We start from the raw sequence: 13,009 nt of genomic DNA on the forward strand, positions 1-13,009 counted from the left end.
ATTCTTTGTTCAGCTCTGGCTCACGATCAATGAAGACCTCAAAACCCCACAGTTCAAGTTCCGTTCCAGTTCAGTTGGTGGAGGTATGCATCAGAGAAGAATTTCAGACTGGTGCTTGGTTCAGGTGTAGTAAAAATTTCTGAGCTTTTTGCTCTGAAATTCATATTTTAATAGCTTCGGTGAGGAAAAAAAAAAAAAAGAAAAAAACAAATGGAACCTGGATGCTGCAACATAATGACACACATTGCAGCTAGATGCATCCTGATCCAAGCGTGAGTGCTTATAACTGCAGTGGAGAACTTCGAGCAGGGTAGTTTGATAAACTGCACAATAGGATGGTGGGCAAGGTGATGGAGCTGTTAGCAGCAAGAGATCGTAAATCCTTTTTCTTGAAATGGGAACTGACTGGCAACTCTCTCTAGTATATTACAGGTTATTTCATCTGCTTCTCCCTACAGACATGGCTGAACAAAGATCAAGTCAAACAAATGATTAAAAGTTAGCTGCTGCAAAGTGTGGCTTTTCACTGCCTGAATGCCACGGCTGAATCCCACCCAGGCCATGATAGGTGTGCTCCCTGCAGCAGGTGGGGAGAGCCACACAAGATTAACATTTCATGGGGTTACAAGGCTTTGTGGAGCTCATTATTCTGTTTCCAGCAGTGGCTGTAAAAGGGTGGCTAAGGAAAACACAGGTTAGGCACGTAGAGTTCTTCGGCCTGGCTGTCTCCAGCATCAACACAGAGAAATATCCATTCTTCAGGAGCTCCAAAACCACAGCCTTGGCACTGCTGGTGTGTTGTTCTACCACCTGAGGCAGGGGTCTCAGGACCTGCGTGGGAAATCAGAGTCACTTGCAAGGCAGGTCACGGTGGCTCAAGCACCGTTTCATGTCAGTGTGTCCAAGTGACATCTCAACAAAGTCAGCTCAATCAGAAGAGATTGCACACCCAGGTCTCTGCATCTAAAATGTGCCCCCAGAATGGGAACCCAAAGAACTGTAATTTAAGTAAATTAATGTGGTCTTGGGAGCAGAGATAAAGCTTTCTCCTTTACAGGTACATGCCCAAGTAATTGTATAGATCCAGACTCCTGAATGGCATTTCATCTCCTGCATCCTCAATGGTCTGTCAGGATTTCAGGAAGAGAGAATAAGTACATCTCAGTTTACTCCACACCTGAGAGATGTGCAGCATCGATCTAGGGACACCTAATGTGCAAGGAGGACCTGAAACACATTCTTCCATTTCCTATATTGATCATTTTAACCCGTAAAATATTGTACAAAGCAAAGGTTGGGAAGTGACAACAGTTTTCCCACTTCCCATTTTGCAGAAAAGAAACAGCCATAGTGACCATCTTTTTGGGGAATCATGGAATGGTTTGATTTGGAAGGAACTTTAAAGATCATCTTGCTTCAACCCCGTACCATGGGCAGGGACATCTTCCACTAGAGCAGGTTGCTCTGGCTGTGTAGGAAGTCTGATAAGGACAGCACGTGCTACAAGTGCCACCGCAGAGCGTTGTTGCCAGCAGGGCTTGGTCTCTGCAATGGGCTTTTATTAGGCTGGGGCATAAACAGGGTGGTAAAAGATTTGGTGCTGTCTGGGTCTGTTCTGGGTCACACAGAGTGCCAAGTCCCCAGAACCTGAAGGTCCATGTGCGAACTGTTTCTAACATTTCTAACACAGTCTGAGTAAGGGTTTTCTCATCTCAGTTCTGGAGTCAGGCAGCTCTGTCTCACCTCAGCCTCACTTCAGGCACCCTTAAGAATCCTACCCTGCACTGAGCTTGTTCAGTACAAATTGTAAATGTAGATAGAAATTGTTTATATTATGCATTTATGTAGCTGTTGTAAACAGGCTTCCATTTTGACCACAAAATATGTCCTTAATTAGACAGAAGAAGGTTACTTTCCTTTTTTTTTTTTTTTTTGGTGTGAAAACAAACTCACTACCTGCAGCAAATTCAAAGCCAGCCAAAGTAGCCTTTGTTTGAACTGTGCCATGACTGACTCGCCAATTATCTTTCTTCTTTGCTTTCTTGGAAAACATCCATTTATTTTCCCTTTGCACAAAGCAGCTGTGTACTTGAGGTTACAAGTTCCTAGTAATGGCTTTATGAATCATAACTCACATTTTAACGCTGTGCCCAGCCCGTGGCTTAGGAGTGGAAGGCAGGAGATGGAGGCAGTCTGCATGGCCTTGTTAACCTGTTGTGACTGAAAGAGATGGGAAGAGTTGCTGAGCTCTTACCTCTGACCCAGGGCTGCTTGAGCAGAACTGACCTGTGCAGGCAGAGCAGAGGAGCCCTGCCTGCTCCCAGGCTGGGGAAACACATTACAAAGCTGAGCTTTGAGAAGAAGGACTTAACAAAGATAGGAGCTCAATGTAGTTGAAAGAAATGGAACCTGAGTTTAATTGATGTCCAGAAAGGTCATTTCTGAAAGAATCTCCTGGAGTTTCCACATGTGTCAGATGATTGTAGTCCCAAGTCTCTTAAAAAACTTTAAGAAACTTGGATTATCTGAAGCTGGAGGAGGGAGATTTTTTCAAGTGCCAAGATTCACAGGTTAACAGCTATGGCCTTTTGGGGAGGATGACATTTAAAAAAAAAATTAATACAGTGATAGTCCTTTTTTTCCCTGCTATGCATGGGACAGGGAAGCGAAGCATCCTCAGCGCTGTTCGAAGACCTCAGACAGAAGCTTCACCTTTCCCTATAGGCAGTTTTAATACTGGAGAAGAATCAAACTTGTTGCAAAGGTTTAGAGGAAGAGGAGAAACATGGAAATCCATTGCTAAACATTTGCAGTGCTGGAGACACTAACAGCTGAATCATGGTAGATAAGTGTGAGTAAAATGCACCAAGTAACATGTGGAGTAGAAAGCATTTACTATTATGTTTAAGTGCTTGCAGAATGTCTCTTTGTTGTTCTATTTACAAGGAGCACTTTGCATACAGAACATCAATCTCTCGCAGAGCCAGCACATTACTGTGATAGTAAATTAGCAACAATACGGATCTGGTAGGGGGGCTGTCAGCAAAGGGACTTTACCTTTATCACACAAAATGAACGAGGAAAACCTATTTTATACCATTATGTCTTTGTCAGCCCACGTGACAGGAAGGCAGTTACCCCTGCTGCTTGATGCCTTTGACAGCACTGTACAAAGGCATGCAGAGCAGAGCCAGCTACCACGGGGATTTAATAGCCTGAATCTTTATTTCAAAGGGGAGCTGCATTCATCTCCTCTGGCTGGCACTCCTGTCCCAAAACCTGAGCAGATGGAAGGGCTGCAGGGCAGGAAACCTCCAGAGGTTACATTGACACTATTTTGGACCCAGGTAATAGCATCTCTTTGGAAAGTTTTAAAACCACTGGGGCATGCTGTACCTTGGATGCTTCTGAAGGCAGATGTCAGAGTAGAAGCAGGGAGAAAATAAAGAAAGGTCATAGATCATGGAAGTGTAGAATGGCCTGGGTTTGGAAAGGACCTTAAAGCTCATCCAGTTCCAACCCCCCTGCCATGGGCAGAGACATCTTCCCCTAGACCAGGTTGCTCAGAGCCCCATCCAACCTCTCCTTGATAGACAGGCAAGTCAGAATCTTTTTCTGCATTTCAAGGGACAAAAATAAACTGTTGCAGCTTTCACTAGAAATGTGCCAGGAGGTAAGGGTAACCCAGCTGAAGCTCAAGCCAGAGAGGACACATTCAGGACACATCTAGGCTTGCCAGTCTGTGCCTTCAGTACCTCTCCATGCTTGCACTGCCATGAAAACTTGCCTCATCTCCAGGCTGCAAACAAATACTGAAGTGTCAGCTTTGGGTGAGCTCCTGGGCTTCCAGATTTGACCTCACACTGCTGTCCCACATGGGCTCATGACACATTGATACCAACCAACCTGGATGCCAGTTTTGCTTTATTTTTATATCACTTAGGTTATGTATCTAAGTATTTCTGGGGTAATACTTGAAGAGAAAAGTGTGTGATCTAAATTAATCTTGTATTTACTCTTTCTGAAATTGCCTCTAAGAGATAATTTGGGCCAATAATGAAGTTTTCCTCTTCTTGTGATACAGCCTTCTTACTTCACATAGTACACCAGGTTTTGCCTAATTATGTTTTGAGTATTTTAGGTACTTAACTAAGATGTGGTAGATCTTTTGCAGTTTCAATATACTTCTGACAAGAGAAATTGTTACACAGCCCGTTAAATGCGATAGATAAAGTTTTAGAAAACTGCAGACGCAGTGCATTGTATTCAAGTTATCCAGATGTTACCAATTTTTCCATTTCCAAAGGGTTGCAAGACTCCAGTTTATTTTACCAGAGCCTAGACAGTTAAAAAAAAATCTCACACCCAGGTTTGAAGTCTTATAACAATACAAGAATAGAACTAAATTTCTACTGTCTCACCAAGAGTTCAGTTCACAGGTCACAAAGGGTTGCTAAGGAAGCAGAGTTTGAGCTTTGTGAGTAAGACAAAATGAGAATTTTCAGCTTTCACTCCTTAGTTGTCTTTCTTGCCTGAAAAGAATTGGAATTGCTATTGTAATGAGCCCTAAAAAATAATTAACTGTGCTCAGTTACTTTGAGTACAGGGACAATAATTAACTGTGCTCATTCGTGGTTACTTGGAGTACAAAGACAAAAAGCAATGAGATGTGCTAATCCAGTGCCTGTGCTTAGGAAACAGGACTGGGATGTATTCCATCTGTGACCATAGCCAGGATCCAGTGCTCCAGTGAGCAGCTGTGGAATCCAGGCAGTTACAGACAGGATGGGTGTAAGTGGTGGTCCTGTGCATTTGCTGATAGATGATGGAAAATTCATCCCTCAGCACAGAGTCCTCAGGCCCTGAATATTCCCTGGAGGTGGGCACTAAACCCAGGGACAGCTTGTGAACAGTACCCGAAACCTGGCATAAAACAATCAGCTATCCAAAACTCCAGGGTAGGTATTATTCAGCCCAGTAATATAAAGACCCTACATGCCCCATCAGTTTTTGTATAAATGAATATTATAATATAGGGCTCTATATCTACTTTCTAAACCTCATTAGTACCATTAAATGGTAAGGAATAAACATATACTCTGTCCAGTTTGACTATTGAGATTGGGACACTTTGGAGATGGATTATTATATTTATGTTTGATCTGTGTCCATGTCCAGGGCATACCATTACCACTGCCTAGAGTGCACTCAGGAAATTTGTAACTTTTTTGAAGAATGACGTGGGTTTTGAAAACGAAATTTTCCTGCTACCTCTTCAAGGATGTTCTCATCCAGAAATTGAAGTCATGTTGCTAAGGACTCCCTGATCACTGCTAATCAGAAAGAGATTAGACTGGAAAACCTAAACGTTACAGTGAGAAAATGCACATTTGGACACAGTTTTGTTTTTCAAAGCATTCAGAAGCTTCTTGTTTGTCACAGCATGAAACAAAAAATGTGAAGCTTAAAAGTAACTTCAAAATTTAGCATTTACCTTTAATATTTAGCTCTACATTGCCTTTTTTTTTTTTTTTGGCATTTCCATAGATACAAAAATCCTTGTAACAGCAGAGATTATAATGGCAACAACACAAGTAATATATGTAAAAGTCACCTTTTTTTTCCTCTTTCTGGAAGAAAAGGATTCATTTCATGGTCAAGACCTCTCCATGATTGAGATAGGGAAAAAAACTCTCAATGAGTATTAGGAAAACTGTCCTATTTGACAGCAATAAAGCTGTCTCACAGCTCACTTGGGAAGGCTTCAATCTGAAGATTTCTGACTCATTAACATGCAGATTATTGATACTACAGCCTTGTTATAGCTTGCTGCAGGAGGATATCTGCACCAGGATCCCTCTCTTGGCCACACTTTAAGTTCTCTTCTGTTCTGCCCAAGTTCTTCCAACAGACCCTTTGTGTCCGAGTGCCCTCCAGCACCTCATTAACAACACATCTTATACCTGGCACAGTTTGTTCTCTGTCTTCTCCCAGGGAGGACATGTGGGTGCAGTGAAGTGTTCTGTGATGGTGGGACTTGCTTGACATTTTTTAGATAAAACCTTACAACCTTCGGTATGGCAGAGGAAAAAAAAAGTGAGCTGAAATGCATTATATCATGATCCACCAAAAAAACCCATCCACGTTCAACATCAGATTCTTTTGAATTGTGTAGAAAATTTCCAGAACTATTATCATTACTTTCATTTTTTCTGATACTTAAAAGAAACAGTCCCAAAGTGTTGGGTCTTTTTTGTTTGGTTGGGGTTTTTTAATGTAGCCAATACTTTTTGGGGAAGAGACCTGGACTTCTTATTCTTATTTGCTCACAGTGCTCAGAAGAAACATTTGCAAGATGAAAGGCACAGTTCCTACCCAGAAGAATATGGACCAGTGTGAAAAATGAAGGTCATATAGCTAATTTTATATGAGGGATGGAAAATCATGGCCCTCTGTGTATAAAAGCCAATGTTTCCTTAGGATAGTGATCTTCCCATTGTCCCCAGAACAAGGAAATAAAGAGGAGCCATGGTGTAGTCCTCCTCCATTCCTATCTTTTTGTGTCCTTCCTGGGAGGACCACCAAGTGCTGGGGGAAAAATGAACCTAGGACCATGCAGCAAGCCAAGGAGCAGCCTCTGAGGTTTGTTCATGTTTCCAGATTGGTCCAGAAAGAAAAATTTTCAAGTTTCCTGCACTCTTTTGCTTGGGGTCTGCCCCCCAAATGGCTGTGCTTACAAGGCATGCCTGAGCCTGCTGCTCTGCTGCATTTTTGTTATCTAATTTTTTCCATTGTGCTGATCATTTCCCAACTACCTTTTCTAAAGGCCTTGCCTTGTGTTGACTCTTTAGAGAAGCTGTTTTATTAACTTCCTCAAAATTTATACATTAAATCTGACAAAATGCCAGTTAAATACTTTCCTTCAGCCTGCTGGGGATAATATATTTTCAAAGAGTTGGAAATAACAAGTATTTGAACAGGCTTCATTCATTTTTCAGACTATCAGACACTGTGGAGACACAAATTCTCCCCTACTTAAAGATACCATTCCCTCCCTAAATAAGACTGAGTGCCACAGAAACATGGTGTGTTATTAGCACCTTGTATGTTCTCCTGCACTGGGAAGATGTTTGAAGTGGGACCAAGAGTTTACTGAAAGAAGTAAGTGTTTGTATTTTAAATTCCCAGGAGGCAAAATATTAAAGGGAAAAAATTACACAGTCAGTGAAAGCCAAAAGAAAAGATGTACAGGACAGAATTAACTAAGGGGGAAAGTAGAAAGTCCTCAACCACCTGGATTTGTTTTAGCACTCAGCACTAAATAGAAATACTGAAATCTTTATGAAACACCCTTAAAAGACATTGAAAAGGACTCATTATCATGAAACATGAAGCCAGATTAATTCCTTCAGTACTCTCAAGAAGATCCTTTCTTCCCTGTCTCTTCAGCTACCTCTCCTCCATGCTCTAGACAACACTATTTTTGACAAGATCACTGTTCCCTTCAGCTGCTAAAAATGGGCCTAAACAGCTCCAACTCTTTCTCTGAAGTAAAACTCCTAGGTTTACTTTCAAAGCAAAAATAATTCAAACTCTGAAGAAGTTAAATGCATCCTTTACAAGCACAAGTATCCTCTGTAAGAAAATCACATCTCCTTGTTGGGTATGAGTGAACCGGGTACAGAAACGAAGCAAACTCAGTCAAGGGTGGCCACAGTCAGAGAAAAGCAGGAGAAGCCCATCAAGGGCAGCCTGACAGCTGAAGTGAAGGAATGTAAGGGCTGGCCCAGCACTGCCCCAGGGGTGCTCCTGCTGGGGGGCTGCCATGGCTGTATCTTGCAGTCTTCATCAATTCTCTGCACTCATCTCCTTCCACTGCCTAATTAAATTAATTACACAGGCCACAGAAAGCAGCGAGGCTTCCCCTACTTGAGTCTATCTGCAGGCACCAGCATTCTTGTGTCCCAGGCACACCTAATCTATAGCAAGGAGCCTGGGACATTTTTTGTTTGTTTTTAAGACATAGGAGGAATCATTTGGTCAAATGAAAGCATCACTAGGGCATGTGCTGAGGTTTCCACCACCCTTTCTAGTCTTTCTTGGTGGTTTTGGTGGGGAGAAATGTTTGGTTCTCACATGAGAATTGTCTCAGACTGCATCAGATGTCTAAAACTGATCAGAGCAATTTTTCTATGTAAAACTGCCTGCTTCCCTTCCTGGCTTACTGAGTCAGGTCAGGGTACCTGACTTCAGCAGACACCTGCACTGCAAAGGCTGAAATTTTGCTGCACCACCATAAGTAATCAAAACCATAAAAAACCCACAAAAGGACCCAAAAGATATGCAGAGGTTCAATAGAATACTAGGAGCACAATTATCATTTCAAGCATTTGGATTCGGATCTAAGACCGAGGGTTTCTGGTTCTTCATGAAACTTGGTGAGAAGCTGTCAGTGCTCACTGAGGGAGCTGGGCCAGCCCATACTGAATTGCTCCCCCTCCAAAAATCAGCTCTCAGTCATCCACCAAAGGCAGGCTGGCTCTGCAAGAAATGATGGAGCACCACTTAAAAGCATATTTTTTCTCCAATGAACAAACTTGATAGGATGATCCTTGTCCTTCCCCTCACATCACCATGACAGATACACATTTTTGTGGATACAATTAAAAACTGATTGAAAGTGCCTCATCACTTTCTTCTTTCCTTACAATAGAGTAGAATTATTTACCCAGACAGGTGTTTTTGTGATAGAGTTAATACCTCCAATCACTGGCTTTCTGTGGCATAAAAATAATCATCATTCATGACACGGTGTGTCACTAGGACTCGCTCCTGCAGATTTCAAGGGATAAAACAGTTTTGTAGCTTTACACTCTGATCATCTCTGTCACTCTGTTATTCTCACTGTGGGTTGTAGTTTTACTGCTGGAAAGAAGTGGCACCATGTGATAATGGGTTATAAGTTGTGATATGCATTAATTTTCCAAATATTATCTCTCCCCTCCCCTTCAGTTTAAAGGGTTAATAAATTTGTTACAAACATTTTGCCATAATGAAACTTGTCATAAAACCTGTGGAGTGAAATATCTGCATAAAAGAAATATGAAAACAGAGAAGTAGCTGTTTTGGGGACTGTTTTCCTCCCTTATTTGAGTCAAACCCCAAACTTGAGTTAAATGATTAATGGTTTAATACTATCTGAATAATGAATTGTTTCACCTGTTTAGGAAAATCTTAGGATGCAAAACAAAAGTACACCTGTGAATACATTAATGTTTAAGCTGTAACTGATTTGTATGTATATATATGTGAGTATATATACATATATATAAATATTCACGTCGATATATAATTAGTATAATTCATCAGGAACGTGGAACTTAAAAGGGTTTATAATCTGAAAAATATTAATTTCTCAAATATTCATGCCAAAATCTTCTACTGGTTACACAGGTTACATTCACCTGACCTTCCAAAGAGCTCCTGGAGTCCAGAGGAGTCATTACCAAATTGCTGTATAACATTAAAGGTCAGCTTCAGGTTCTCAGCGCTTCAAATATCGCAGCCTTGTGTACACTGAGAAAACCCACTCTGAAGCAGCTTTTTCTATGGATCACTGCATTGGAGTAAAATATTTCACTGCTGCAAAGTTCATGCCCAGCTGCTTTTTTCTGTATCCATTTTCTCCCACTGAGAATATGGCTTTAGCTTTCCAAACAGGCCAGCTTTTTTCTGATGATGAACAATAGATATGTAAGTCTCTTATTGTTTCTCTGTATTGGTTAAATTGGATGCTAAACTTTAGCCCCAAAGAAAATGACCAAGGAGTAGGCTGAGAGACTTCAAGTTTTTGAAATCCTTGAAGTACTCCTCTTTTCACCAGTCTGTTTGCATATTTAAACGAGATTTGCATTAGCTATAGATAAGAATAACCATTCTAGTCTGTAGGAAATCAGCTCTCTGATAGCACAGCTGGGTGTCAGTGGCAATGTGATGGTTTCTTGGGTAACCTGGTTGTAGATAACTTCAGGATTTCTGATTTTCCACAGAAGCCAGTTCTGCAAAACAGGAGAAAGCATTAAAATTCAATTTTTCTGTCTTGCACTGTCTCCGATCCAACACATCTTCATTTGTTGCACAGTGCATGAGGCAGCATGCTACAAAAAGAAAGAGATAGGACACCTATCTGCCTAAAAGAACAGAACAGAATGTTCTTCACAACAAAAGCAACAGAACATGGGTTTTGCATCAGTTCCCTGCTGTATGAGGGAGAGAAAGTTGTGTGATCATGCTAGATGTTCAAGTATAAAATTTTTTTGACTCCCTGTGGTTTGTCACTGTGACCCAGGATGCTCCAACACGTGCCCGCCTTACAGCCTTGTCCAAAGCCCTCTTGGTTCTTTCAGAAGGTCCCAGTGGAAACAGTGCCAGCACCATGAGATCCAAATGCTGACTGACCCACCCTCTCCCCTCACAGCTCCAAGCCATAGGAAGGACATTTCTGAGGTGGTCCTATCTCCATAGATGGGGGGCTTCAGTCCGTTTCCATGAAATAAAATATGTGAGGTAGGAAAGACTTTCACTCTGTATCTGCACATTGCTGATACAGAGTGAAATCCCATGATTTGGGTGGGGTACCAGACACCCTGTTATTATGGGCACTTATTGTTATGTAGAACTGAAGGCTGTCATGAAGAGCAACTGCTCATCCAGAAAGTTGAGGTAGTTATTAAATCTTTGGAAATTCATCAGCAGAAGTGGAACACATGGAGGTTTGTGGCCAGAGGCTGCTCTGAGATGCACTGGTGCACTGTCATTTATGTCAGTGCAGGAGTTGTGGAAGAACGAGAAGCAGAAGGTGAGCCTGAAGACTTCTGAAGAACTGACTGCTCCTGAGATGAAGAACTGACTGCTCCTGAGTGGAAGAGTTACCTTATCTCTAATGTCAGTGCTGTGTGGGGAAGGAAAGTGAGCAGGGAAGGAGAAGAAAGAAGCATGAAGGAGTGAATGTGGAAGGAATGCAAGTAGATAAAAATCACAGAATCACAGAATGATGGAGGTCAGCTCCTCTTACTTCTACCGCCTTTTCCACATCAAAATACAAGGTGTTAAAAGAATGAGTGTGTGGACTGAGGGAAAACTCAGGGGTTCACTGAAACAGAGAATGTGTTTCTCAGACTGAACACAGAGCAAAGGTGGAAAGCCTTATTGTGCAGGTTGTGCTCTAACTTGCAGTCAGGGAGTGGAGCAGTCAGTTTCTGCTTTTCTGCTTTTCATTGTGTTTTGGAGAACAGCAGTGACAACTACATATTAAAAGTCCTGCACTGCACCTCTCTCTTGAGCAAGTTCTGTGTGGATTTTCCCAGAAAGGGGCTCATATCTCCTCTGAAGGACAGCTCCCGCCAGTATCTTCCTAACTCTACGCTGAAAAATTACATTTGTCCAAAACTCGGGGGGAATCATCCACTGTTGAACCCACACCACTGCTCCTTGAATTATTTTGGATTCTCTAAAGAGGTTTCAGAGCCAAATATAGACTGGGCTCAGTTCAGCTTAGGCGGTAAATCCGGCGAGGTCACAACTTGGGGAAGGGTGACAGCTGGCTCCACGCTGAAGCGCACGTGCTGCTTGTCTCGGGCATGAATTATTGAGCATCTGCTGTGGTGTGACATCCGTCAGGGGAAGGCACGCACGGCTTTATCCTGGCTGCTTCACTCGTGCCTGCCAGGCTCCTCCAAGTCCTGGGGAGGGACTCTTGCCTACAAACTCAGCAGAGCAGGCCCTGTGCTGATTAACAAACAAGGCTTTTAATTGCCACTTCTCTTGAAGTTCTTAGCAGCAAGAGCAGAGATGGAGGTTTCACAGTGATCCCTGCTCAGGGCCTAATTGAAGAGCTGATGGAGGATGGCAGATGAATGCACTGGATTGCTCCTATCAACAACTTGAGAGCCTCCATAGTAACTCACTGGGCTCAAGCTCTGGCTCAGTGGCTCTTCTGTTTGTTAGGCAGGCAGCACACTGTAACTCTTAGGGAGCTTCCCGCACCTTTCAACTTCAGGCTGAATCTTGTGATGCTTTTGTCAGTGTTTTCAAGGTGAAAAGAAAGGTTTCAGCTATTGCATTTAAAATTCAGATATGCATGTTCATGTAGCCTCGGGCCAGAGACTGCAAAGAATCTGTAAAGTGGTGAATAGGAGATGGAATCTGTGTTCTCTGATAAAACAGCTCTGTTTTCTTCTTTCACTCTTTGTTTTTTATTTAACAAGGCATGAACATTGCCTCGCACTGCAACTGCACACTAGAGAGCAGGGCTGCAGAGCTTTGAATCGTAAATGCCGTTTCTTTCTACCCTCCCTGAAGTTCTCTCATTGCTATTTATTTTCATTAGTAGAAATGAAAACAAATTAAGGCATGCAACACTCGACAGAGTAGGTCTGCAGCAAGCACAACTGCTGGCACCTGGAGCATTTTATAACTCCAGTGGTGTCCCCACATTTGAACAAAGCCCACCTGACTCAGAAATGTCAGAGGCTGGAAATCCATTTCTTCTCTGGTCATATCACTGTATAAAGTTCTTGATCTCACAGCTCAGTTCCTGTTTTACTCCCAAAGCCAATTCCCTTCCCAGCCCTCCCCAGAGGTCTGTTTGCTTGCGTGATCAGGGTTCAGCCTCTCAGCTGGTTCAGCTGGTTCACTCCATTTGCTTTAATACCTTTGGGTTTGGTTACGCTCGTTACCAATACACCCAGCTGTATTTGAGTAGTAATTTGTATTATGAATTATGATAAGCACTTTGTTTCCCTCCTTTGTGTAACCTTCAAACTTACTGGTGCAACTGTGTGCACATTCTTTAGTCTTGTTTTCCTACCAAGTTCAATTAGTTTTCCTGGCCAACTCGGTTCCATTTTTACTTATTTAAGAGGTTCTGCAAACACAGGGCATACTTACTTTGGTTACATAAAAGGCCACTTTTCCACGTGTCAGCCCAACTTTTACTGCTGTTTTCTTC

Source organism: Corvus brachyrhynchos, unplaced genomic scaffold (assembly GCF_000691975.1).
Source record: "Corvus brachyrhynchos isolate BGI_N302 unplaced genomic scaffold, ASM69197v1 scaffold34, whole genome shotgun sequence".
NCBI classification, from domain to species: Eukaryota; Metazoa; Chordata; class Aves; order Passeriformes; family Corvidae; genus Corvus; species Corvus brachyrhynchos.